The 9,840-nt window shown below is 53.1% G+C and overlaps 1 non-coding gene across 1 annotated transcript; it reads left to right on the top strand.

Moving 5' to 3' along the window:
• Positions 1-8,605: 8,605 nt before the first annotated feature.
• Positions 8,606-8,680, top strand: Trnas-uga. The gene has a single exon. It is a non-coding gene; the product is annotated as a tRNA-Ser (tRNA).
• Positions 8,681-9,840: the final 1,160 nt, after the last annotated feature.

Raw genomic sequence — 9,840 nt, 5'->3', positions numbered from 1 at the left:
TCCTCTTATAAACAGAGAGTAAGATGAATAAACAAAAGCATAGAAAGTTATGCCCTTAACAAAAAGTAGGAGCATGCCACGCATGCGATCTCAAATTAAACCCACTTTTTCAGAAGGTAATGTCCACAGACAATACCCTTCGCCACATACTGTCTCAGAGAAAGAGATGGTTATAATATGCCACAGCAGCCCGGCGCCGGCATTCGCAGAGTAGCTTCTGGAGAGTGCGGACGCGCGTGCGGGGCTGCGCTAGTACTCTCCCTCTTCGTTGCTACTCAGCCATAGGAACCTGCTTGCCGGTTTAGTCGCTGATTGTCCTAGCGCTCTAGCTGGACGGTTCGGCACTAAGGCTTCCGAGCTCCTGATTTTCTCAAATTTGGAGCGGAGTTGCGAGAAGATTGCGGCACAGGCGGCTGAATTGACGGCAGCTTGTGAGCAAAATTGTCGTTGCGGGTTGCGAGCTGTGGGTTGGCGCGTCTTGGTGCGCGTCTTCTTGCGCCGCGTGTCGCTTTTTCGGCCGGTTCGAGCACTTCGGCTGCGACAGGTACTCCTGCTGCCGCAAAGACTAGCTCTGCTCCCCCCAAGAGTAGGGAAATGGCACGTCAGGGCCTGCTCAGAGCTAGTCTCTGCGGCAGCAGGAGTACCTGTCGCAGCCGAAGTGCTCGGACCGGCCGAAAAAGCGACCCGCGGCACAAGAAGACGCGCACCAAGAAGCGCCAACCTTCGACTCGCAACCCGCAACGACAATTTGCTCACAAGCCGCCGTCAAATCAGCCGCCCGTCCCGCTATCTTCTAGTAACTCCGCTCCCGATTTGAGAAAAACAGCCAGCGCCGGGCTCTTCTCTCTTTTTGTCCTCTACCGTTAGAGGGGGGTGTTGGTGGAGGTTATTGTCGCATTTGGACATTTCCTCCTCTTTTCTCGTGTGTTGTTGTTAGTGCTGTGCTTTTGTGGATTGCTATTTTTTGAGAGTTTTTAATGTATCTGTCTGTGCTACTACAGGAGTAACGACTTCGGTCTTTTGTATCTGTTCCTATGCTCTTCGTATTGCCCAAGGGTGTTTATTAGGTCGTTTTGTGAATTCCGCGCCGTGGCGTAGAAAGCTTCTGCCAGGGCACGGAATCGTGTTGTTAGTGGCTCTGTGTCTGCAGCTTCATGCAGGTCTGCCGCGGGGAAGCGCGTGGGGACGTGTAAGGCGCGTCTTAACGCTCTATTTTGTACTTCTTGTAAGCGATCTACCGTCGATCTGGCTGCGTAGCCCCATACAGGGCACGCATATTCCAGTATCGGTCGAATTAGACTTCGATAGATCGCTACTCCTGTTGCGGGGTCGAGGGAACTGGTGCTGTTCAATACAGGGTACAGAATCTGCATCCTGGCGTGAGCCTTTCTGCGAAGTTCCTCTATGTGACACTTCCATGTCAGGGGTCTGTCAAGTGTGACACCGAGGTACTTCGCAGAATTTCTCCATGGCAAGTTCTGCCCCTGCGTTTCCCATAGCGCCTGGTGAGCAGCATGGCTTGTGTCTTGTCTGGGTTTATTGTGATACGCCACTGCTTGGCCCAGTTTTCCGTCCTGTTTAGGGCGGTTTGCAGACGCCTTGTAACCAGGTTCCCGTTTGTCGAGCAGGAGAAGAATCCAGTGTCATCTGCGTATTGTGCAGTGTGTACATGCTGAGTCGTAGGGATGTCAGCAGGGTAGACATTGTAGAGGACGGGTCCCAGGACCGACCCCAGGGGCACGCCTGCACTGATTCTTCTCCTGGTCGACAGGGATCCATCGATCTTAACTGAGAAAGTCTTACCGGAGAGATAGTTTTTTACGATTTTGACGATCTTTCCGGGGAAGCCTAGGGTGTACATCTTGTGTAATATCCCGGTGTGCCAGACTGAGTCGAAGGCTTTTGCTACGTCTAACAAGACAAGCCCGCAGTAGCCCTTTCGGTTGAAGCTGTCTGTGGCTGCTTCAACCACCCTCATGATTTGCTGGGGAGCGGAGGTTCTTTGCCTAAATCCGAATTGGAATTTCGGCAGAATCTGCTCTCTTGTGATATGGTCCTGTATGGGGGTTAGTAGGAGGCGCTCGTAAAGTTTACTGAGGGTAGGCAGTAGACTAATTGGTCTATAATGTTGCGGGAACACCGGGTCTTTTCCTGGTTTCGCGATCGCAATGACTTCTGCGTGCTTCCACTGCGCCGGGAATTTTTGTGATCGCGTCAGTTCGTTGACTATATCGGTGAGGTGGGTGATTGCCAGAGGCAGGAGGAGTTTCAGCAATTCGTTTGTGACCTGGTCGTGACCCCGGGTTTTCCTGGTGGGCAGGGACTTGATGCAGCGCGCCACGTCTTCAGTACTGAAGAGTGGCGTGTAGTCATCTTTGTCGTCTGCTTCCAGGAACACGGCCAGTTCTCGGCGGGGACTGTTGCGACGTGTTCTCTGTCCTGTACTTCTACTGGTCTGAACTGTTTTTCGAACACGTCGGCTAGTGCGTTAGCTTTGTCAATGGGGATGAACTGCAGTCCGCGTTCACCATGCAGTGGTGGCATTTTCGCGCGTCTTTTCGTATACTGTTTAGTTTATGGCAAGCCACCATTGTCTTCTAGTTTGAGAGCTGAGAGCCTTGCCGACCATTGTTGGTTGCGATACTCATTGAGATCTGCTTTCAGCTCTCTCTGTAGCCTATTGAGTAGCCTCCGTGTATCCCTGTTTCTGGTGAGCTTCCACTCTTTGGCGATCCTGTTTTTGTGCCGTATTTGCGCAAGCAAGTGCGGATGGAGTTGCCTGGAGCGGGGGAGCCCCGCAGGAGGCGGTGTGGCTCCTTCAGCAGCTTGTAGGATCACTCTTGTGATGTAGTCTAGTGCCTGTTCTGCTGCCTCTGCAGTTGGAGGCGGGGTGTGGGCAAGTTCAGCTGCTACTGCGTTGCTGAATTGCTCCTTACTGATGCGCTTGTGCGTCGAATGCCGTTGTGGCATACAGAGCCATTCTCCCATATCGACCTCAAAAATCACGGGATTGTGGTCCGACGACATTCTGTTTACCGATGTCGCGGATACAAAGCCCACCAGATTCTTTGTGATGGCTATCTCGAGGACGTCCGGTCTTCCTCCGTTCTTTGGGAAGTGTGTCGGTTCCTCTGGGCCCCATATTTGTAACTGGTGTGTGCGCGCGAGTCGTCGCAGTTGTTGACCAGCTTGATTTCGGTGTCTCGACTTCCAGTCCGCGTGCTTGGCGTTTAGGTCCCCTGCTATTAGTAGTTTGCCTCTAATACGGCTTCGTGCAGCTATGTCGTCCTCTTCTAGTCTTTGGGAGGGGGGGGGGGGGGGGGCGATACACTGCAACGACTGTTAGGGGGCCAGTTACTGTGCCCACTTTGATTGCCGCCGTTTCTATTTCTGCTGTATTGGGGGGGGGGGTATATTTGGTGATGTCTGATTCCTTTTTTGACATACAGAAACGACGGACCCACTCACGGAGGCGGGGTCGCGGTATAAGAATTGTAGTTTGGTACAGAAACTCTTAGTCCTGGTTTGAGGAATGTTTCTTCCACTAGGCATATGTCAACGTTTTCTTCCTGTATGAATTCTCTAAACTCCATGGGTTGGCGAGTAAGGTTGTCTGCGTTAAACGCGCATATTTTGAGACCTTGTATGTTAGGTCTCCTATCCATGGCGGGGGACAGTTTTTCCTGAGGCTGTCGCTGCTACTGGCGACTGCTGTGCTGCCGATATGAGGTCGGCGGGGAGCTGGGTCAGTGTTGCTAGAATACCTACTAAGTAGCTGAGTCATCTGCGCCTGTAGCAGTCGGATGGACGACGCGAGTTGTTGGATTGCAACAGACTCGGCTGCTTCTCGCGGACTGGTTTGTGGGGGGCATGGAGGACAGACTTCCCTAGGACTTTCGCCAGCTTGGGAAACCTGTTTACTGCTGTGTTGTGGTGGAGGTAGGTGGTTCGGTGGGTCTGGTGGGTCACCGGCAAGTGCACGGGAATAAGCGGTGGAGGCGAAGACTTGTGTTTTCACGGTGTCGTTTTGTCTTCTCTGGGGAGGTGGCCTAGGTGCTGGTATGTTTTTGTTGTGATTCGGGTTTTACTGATGTTTTTGCCCCTCTGCCTGTCCCTTAGGGCTCTGTACTCAGGACATCCTAAGTAACTGGCTGGGTGCGCTCCTTTGCAATTAGCGCACTTTTCTTTTCCCACCCCCCCCCCCCCCCCCCTTGGTACTTTGCACGATGCCAGTGGTGTGCGACAGATGCACTGAACAGCACACACAACTGCCAGGCCCTTGGGCACATCGCGCGAGACTGCACTGGTCGTATAACAGCGCCCTGGGCCCGATTTCTTTTTTAGCTTCTCGGGAGTGACCTTTAGTGCCAGTATCCTTTTGACCTCCCTGATCTCTCGATTTTGGGCAGAGTCTGGGAGGGTGACCGTATGGACGGGCCAGGGTCGGTTCGGTCGCGTCAACACCACCGAGCTGACCTCCAAAAAGTTCCTGCAGGAGGAAGGTTTGATGTCCGCAGTGTCGGTGGTATGTGGTACACCGCGGAACACCAGTCTAATTGGCCTTCTCGCTGCTAGTGGGAAGGTGTAGAAATGAAATTTCCGTTCCTCGAGCACCTTCCTCACTGCCTTGTAGTCGTCAACGTTTTTTACAGTGATTTTAACTTTGTCACCGCCGATTGTTTTCGCGGTGAAGCTGCTTTCCCCTATCGTGTTCGTTACGACGTCGTACAGTGCCTTATAGCTGTTTTCAAATTGCACGACTATGGGTGGGATTCTGAGGCTTTTTTGTTGGTCATTTTCCTCAGTGTCATCTGCTTGTTGCGACTCGTCTTGCGCAGATTCTCCCATCACATCGAATCTGTTGGCGGTGTGGATTGGGGCTGGTGTGACTAAGGCGTCGGATCGGCTGGCGGTTTTTCTCGCCAGCTGGAATCCCTCTTCATCTATTTCCTGCGTGGCGGTCCCTCCGCCGCTTCCGCATCGCTCGCTCCCCTCAGCGCACACTTCGGCAACGCTCCGAGGTTCCTCCGCTCCGGCATTCTCTCGCGGCAGCGAGCCCGCGCAGGCGGTATCGGTTTCTTTCCGCCGCCCGCGCCTTCGTGCTTTTGCGCATTCACCTCGGCGCGCAGCCGCCCGGCCGCCTGGGGGAGCGCACTAGCCGTCGCAGCGCTGGCGCTTTGTTCGGCTGCTACCTGGCCCTGCTGGCCGCCGCTACACGTGGCCCGGTCGGCCTTTGTGTTGGCAGGCGTGGCCGGCTCAGGCGCGGCTGACCCGGCCGCGTCCGCCACTTCCGGCCGCCGCGCAGCGACGGGTTTGCGCGAGGTGGTCTTTCGCTTCTTTACCTCTGACCCAGTTGTGACTTTCTTGTTTCGTTTGGGTGATTTCTTTACCTTCGCCTTAATTAGGCGGGTATTCGGTGGTGTTTTGTCACCCTTGGGCAATATTCGCGGTTGCTTCCAAGCTCTTTCGAGCTTCTTTTCATATTTCCTCTTATCCTTGCCGGTGAGGCCCGCGATTGCGTTGAGAAACAGCAATCGCGAGCTCGGGCTCATCCCGCCCTGGCTGCCCGTTAGGTCCGTCCTGTTGACCTCGTAGCAACCAGGGGCGTTTTCTTTCTCTGTTATCGTCAGTTTGAGTGGGGTGTCCATGTCCAGACTCGGAAGGATGGCTGCCAAGGGGTGTCAGGGTCGGACCGTTCTGCCTGATACCTAACGGTGCCAACCAAAAGCAGACACCAACAGTTCTGACACGCGCGGGTATCTGGCCGTTGACCAGGCCCTATCGTGTAATTTCCCTACTCTTGGGGAGGAGCAGAGCTAGTCTCTGCAGCAGCAGGAGTACCTGTCGCAGCCGAAGTGCTCGAACCGGCCGAAAAAGCGACCCGCGGCAGCAAGAAGACGCCCGCCAAGACGCGCCAACCCACAGCTCGCAACCCGCAACGACAATTTGCTCACAAGCCGCCGACAAATCAGCCGCTCGCCCCACAATCTTCTTGAAACTCCGCTCCCGATTTGAGAAAATCAGGAGCTCGGAAGCCTTTGTCCTAGCGCTCTAGCTGGACGGTTCAGGACTATCAGCGACTAAACCCGCAAGCGGGTTCCTATGGCTGAGTAGCAACGAAGAGGGAGAGTACTAGCGCAGCCCCGCACACGCGTCCGCACTCTCCAGAAGCTACTCAGCAACTGCCAGCGCCGGCTCTACTGCACTTTAATGCTTCCTCTGCTTGAGGGTGGCTATGTGTGGAGTTTGTTGTCCTAGAGACATTTACTCCAACTGGGTTTGGGTGATTTTTTTTTTAATTTTTACTTATCTTTTTGGTGGGTCTTATTTCTGGTGTGCATTTATTTGTGGATTGCTTGACTGCCCTTATTGGGGGCTGACTTGGATGATGAAGTGATGTGGTTGTTAGATGATTTGGATGATGGTGATATGATGTGGTTGTTAGATGATTTAATCGGTGGGTCGTGTTTCTAGTCATAAAAGATCGATTTCGGTCTTTTATGCCTGTCTCTAGTTGGGTCGTATTGTCCCAGCCTGTTGATCAGGTTGTTTGTAGACATGGATGCTGTCTCGTAGAAGGTTTCCGCGAGTTCTTGAAATCTTTCTATTAGTGGCATGACTTCTGCCGCCTCGTGTAGATCGGCCGTTGGGAACTGCGAGGGGACATGTAGCGCTCGTCTCAGCGCTCTGTTTTGTACACGCTGGAGTTTTGCAATGTGTGTTTTAGCAGCATATCCGCCCCATCATGGAGTATGCATGCCCCATCCGAGGTTAAGTGAACAGTACACTCTTACACCTATATTTGCTGCCAGCGAGCTTCCTGTATTGAGAACAGGATACAAGAGCCTCATTCTGGCGCTAGCTTTAAGTCTTAGGTCCTCAATGTGTGGTTTCCATGTGAGGCGTTTGTCAAGCGTCACTCCTAGGTATTTAGCCGTTTGCCTCCACGGTAGCTCCTGGCCATTTAGCCTAAGGTGTAGTGGTGGTCTTCTTTGTGGCCCGCGCTTACCTAGTCGGCGGGTTATGAGCATCGCCTGTGTTTTCTCACTATTGATGGTGATGCGCCATTTCTTTGCCCATTGTTCCGTGTCGTTTAGGACTGTCTGTAGTCGTCTGGTGACCAGATCCCTGTTGGCATTGCGTGTGAAGAACGCTGTATCGTCCGCATACTGCGCTGTGTGCACCAGGGGCGCGGTGGGCGTGTCTGCAGTGTATAGACTATACAGGACAGGCCCTAGCACCGAACCCTGGGGCACTCCAGCGCGCACGCGTCTTCTCGTCGAGAGTGAAGAGTCAACCCTAACAGAGAAAGTTCTGTTCGAGAGATAGCTTTTCAGTAGTTTGACTATCGTCCCAGGGAATCCCTGTGTGTATAGTTTGTATAGTAACCCAGTGTGCCATACGGTGTCGAAGGCTTTGGCTACGTCAAGTAGCACTATCCCACAGTAGCCTCTTCGATTGAAAGCTTCGGTTGCTGCTTCGACCACTCTCATGATTTGTTGCGGGGCTGAATGTTTCTGCCTGAAACCGAACTGGAAATTTGGTAGAATTTGCTCTCTTGAAATATGTTGCTCGATGGGTATGAGCAGGAGGCGCTCGTAAATTTTACTGAGAGTGGGTAGGAGGCTTATCGGCATGTGGTGCTGTGGGAATACTGGGTCTTTACCTGGTTTGGCTATCGCGACCACTTCCGCGTGTTTCCAGCACGCTGGAAACTCGCGGGCACGAGATATCTCGTTGAAGACGTCCGCGATGTGTGTAATTGCCAGTGGCGGGAGATGTTTTATTAGTTGGTTCGTGAGCCGGTCGTGGCCTGGGGCCTTTTTGTTGGGGAGAGACTTGATTACTTTTGCCACGTCTTCTGGGGCGAAAAGTGGTGGGTCTTCGTTTTCGGCGTCTTCAGCTGCAAGGAAGACTGCAAGCTGTCGACGGACTGTGTTTTCATGGTCTCTTTCCTGTGCTTCCGCTGGTTTGAACTGCTGTTCAGATGCGTCGGCGAGCGCGTTGGCCTTGTCAGCTGTGCTGTAGACCATGCCACGCTCGCCGTGCAGCGGCGGCATTCTAGCGCGTCTTTTCGTAAATTGTTTCGTCGCTTGCCATAGGCTGTTGTCGTCTACTTTGAGGGCTGAGAGGCGTACAGACCATTGATGGTTGCGGTGCTCAGTGAGTGCGGCTTTCAACTGTCTCTGTGGTTTGAAACTTCCTGGCAGATTAAAACTCGAACTCGGGACCTTTGCCTTTCGCGGGCAAGTGCTCTACCAACTGAGCTACCGAAGCACGACTCACGCCCGGTACTCACAGCTTTACTTCTGCCAGTACCTCGTCTCCTACCTTCCAAACTTTACAGAAGCTCTCCTGCGAACCTGCAGAACTAGCACTCCTGAAAGAAAGGACATTGCGGAGACATGGCTTAGCCACAGCCTGGGGGATGTTTCCAGAATGAGATTTTCACTCTGCAGCGGAGTGTGCGCTGATATGAAACTTCCTGGCAGATTAAAACTGTGTGCCCGACCGAGACTCGAACTCGGGAGAGCTTCTGTAAAGTTTGGAAGGTAGGAGACGAGGTAGTGGCAGAAGTAAAGCTGTGAGTACCGGGCGTGAGTCGTGCTTCGGTAGCTCAGTTGGTAGAGCACTTGCCCGTGAAAGGCAAAGGTCCCGAGTTCGAGTCTCGGTCGGGCACACAGTTTTAATCTGCCAGGAAGTTTCATATCAGCGCACACTCCGCTGCAGAGTGAAAATCTCATTCTCTCTCTGTAGTCTGTTGAGCAGCCTCCTAGTGTTTGGGTTTCTTGTTATTTTCCACTCCTTTGCGATCCTGTTTTTGTGCCGAATTTGCGCAAGCAGGTGCTCCGGGAGTCGTATTTGAGGAGGCGGGCCTTCCCGCTGTCGGGGTGTGGCTTCAGCAGCCTGCAGGATCTTGTTTGTGAATTCTTGAAGCGCCCGTTCTGCTGTATTTGCAGTTGGAGGCGGGGCGCGAGCAATTTCTGATGCGACGTTATCTTGAAATTGCTCCCAGTTTGTGCGTTTGTATGTCGCCTGGTGTTGTGGAAGAGCTACCCATTCTCCCACATAGACCTCTAGTAGAACAGGGTTGTGATCGGAGGACATTCTGTTGACTGTTCTCGCAGTCACGAATCCCGTTATCCTTCTTGTGAGAGCTATGTCGAGGACGTCCGGCCTACCTCCGTTCTTTGGGAAGTGAGTCGGCTCCTCTGGGCCCCATATGTCGAATTGTAGGTTGCGCGCAAGTCGTTGCAGTTGACGACCTGCTCTGTTAGTGTATCGCGAGTGCCAGTCTGCGTGCTTGGCGTTGAGGTCTCCTCCTATTAGGAGCTTGCCTCTGATCTGCCATAATGCGTTTATGTCTTCCTCTACTATTACTGGGGTAGGGGGGCGATATACTGCAACGACTGTTAGGGGTCCTGTGGCTGTGGCTATTTCCACTGCCACAGTTTCTAACTGTTGGGTAGCTGGAATATAGACCTGGTGGTGGGGATCCCTCTTTTGATGAATATGGCTACCCCGCCTCCGGTGGTTAGCCTGTCTTTTCTATAACAATGGTAATTGGGGACCGTCGCCTTTACTCCCGGTTTTAGATGGGTTTCGGCCACCATGCAGACGTCGGTATTGTCTTCTTTCATGAATTCGCGGAATTCCATGACTTGTCCAACGATTCCGTCGGCGTTGAAGATGCTTATTGACAGGCCTTGAATGTGTGGGCGTCTATCCATGTTTGGCCGTTGGTGCTGCTGGGGAAATCGCTGAGGGCTGCGATTGCTTGGCTGCCACTTGGAGAGCGGCTGTTGCTGTATCTCACGCATCGTTTGCGTGAGCAGACTT

Source organism: Schistocerca americana, chromosome 8, assembly GCF_021461395.2.
Source record: "Schistocerca americana isolate TAMUIC-IGC-003095 chromosome 8, iqSchAmer2.1, whole genome shotgun sequence".
NCBI lineage: Eukaryota > Metazoa > Arthropoda > Insecta > Orthoptera > Acrididae > Schistocerca > Schistocerca americana.
This window is presented reverse-complemented; position numbering and strand designations above follow the sequence as displayed.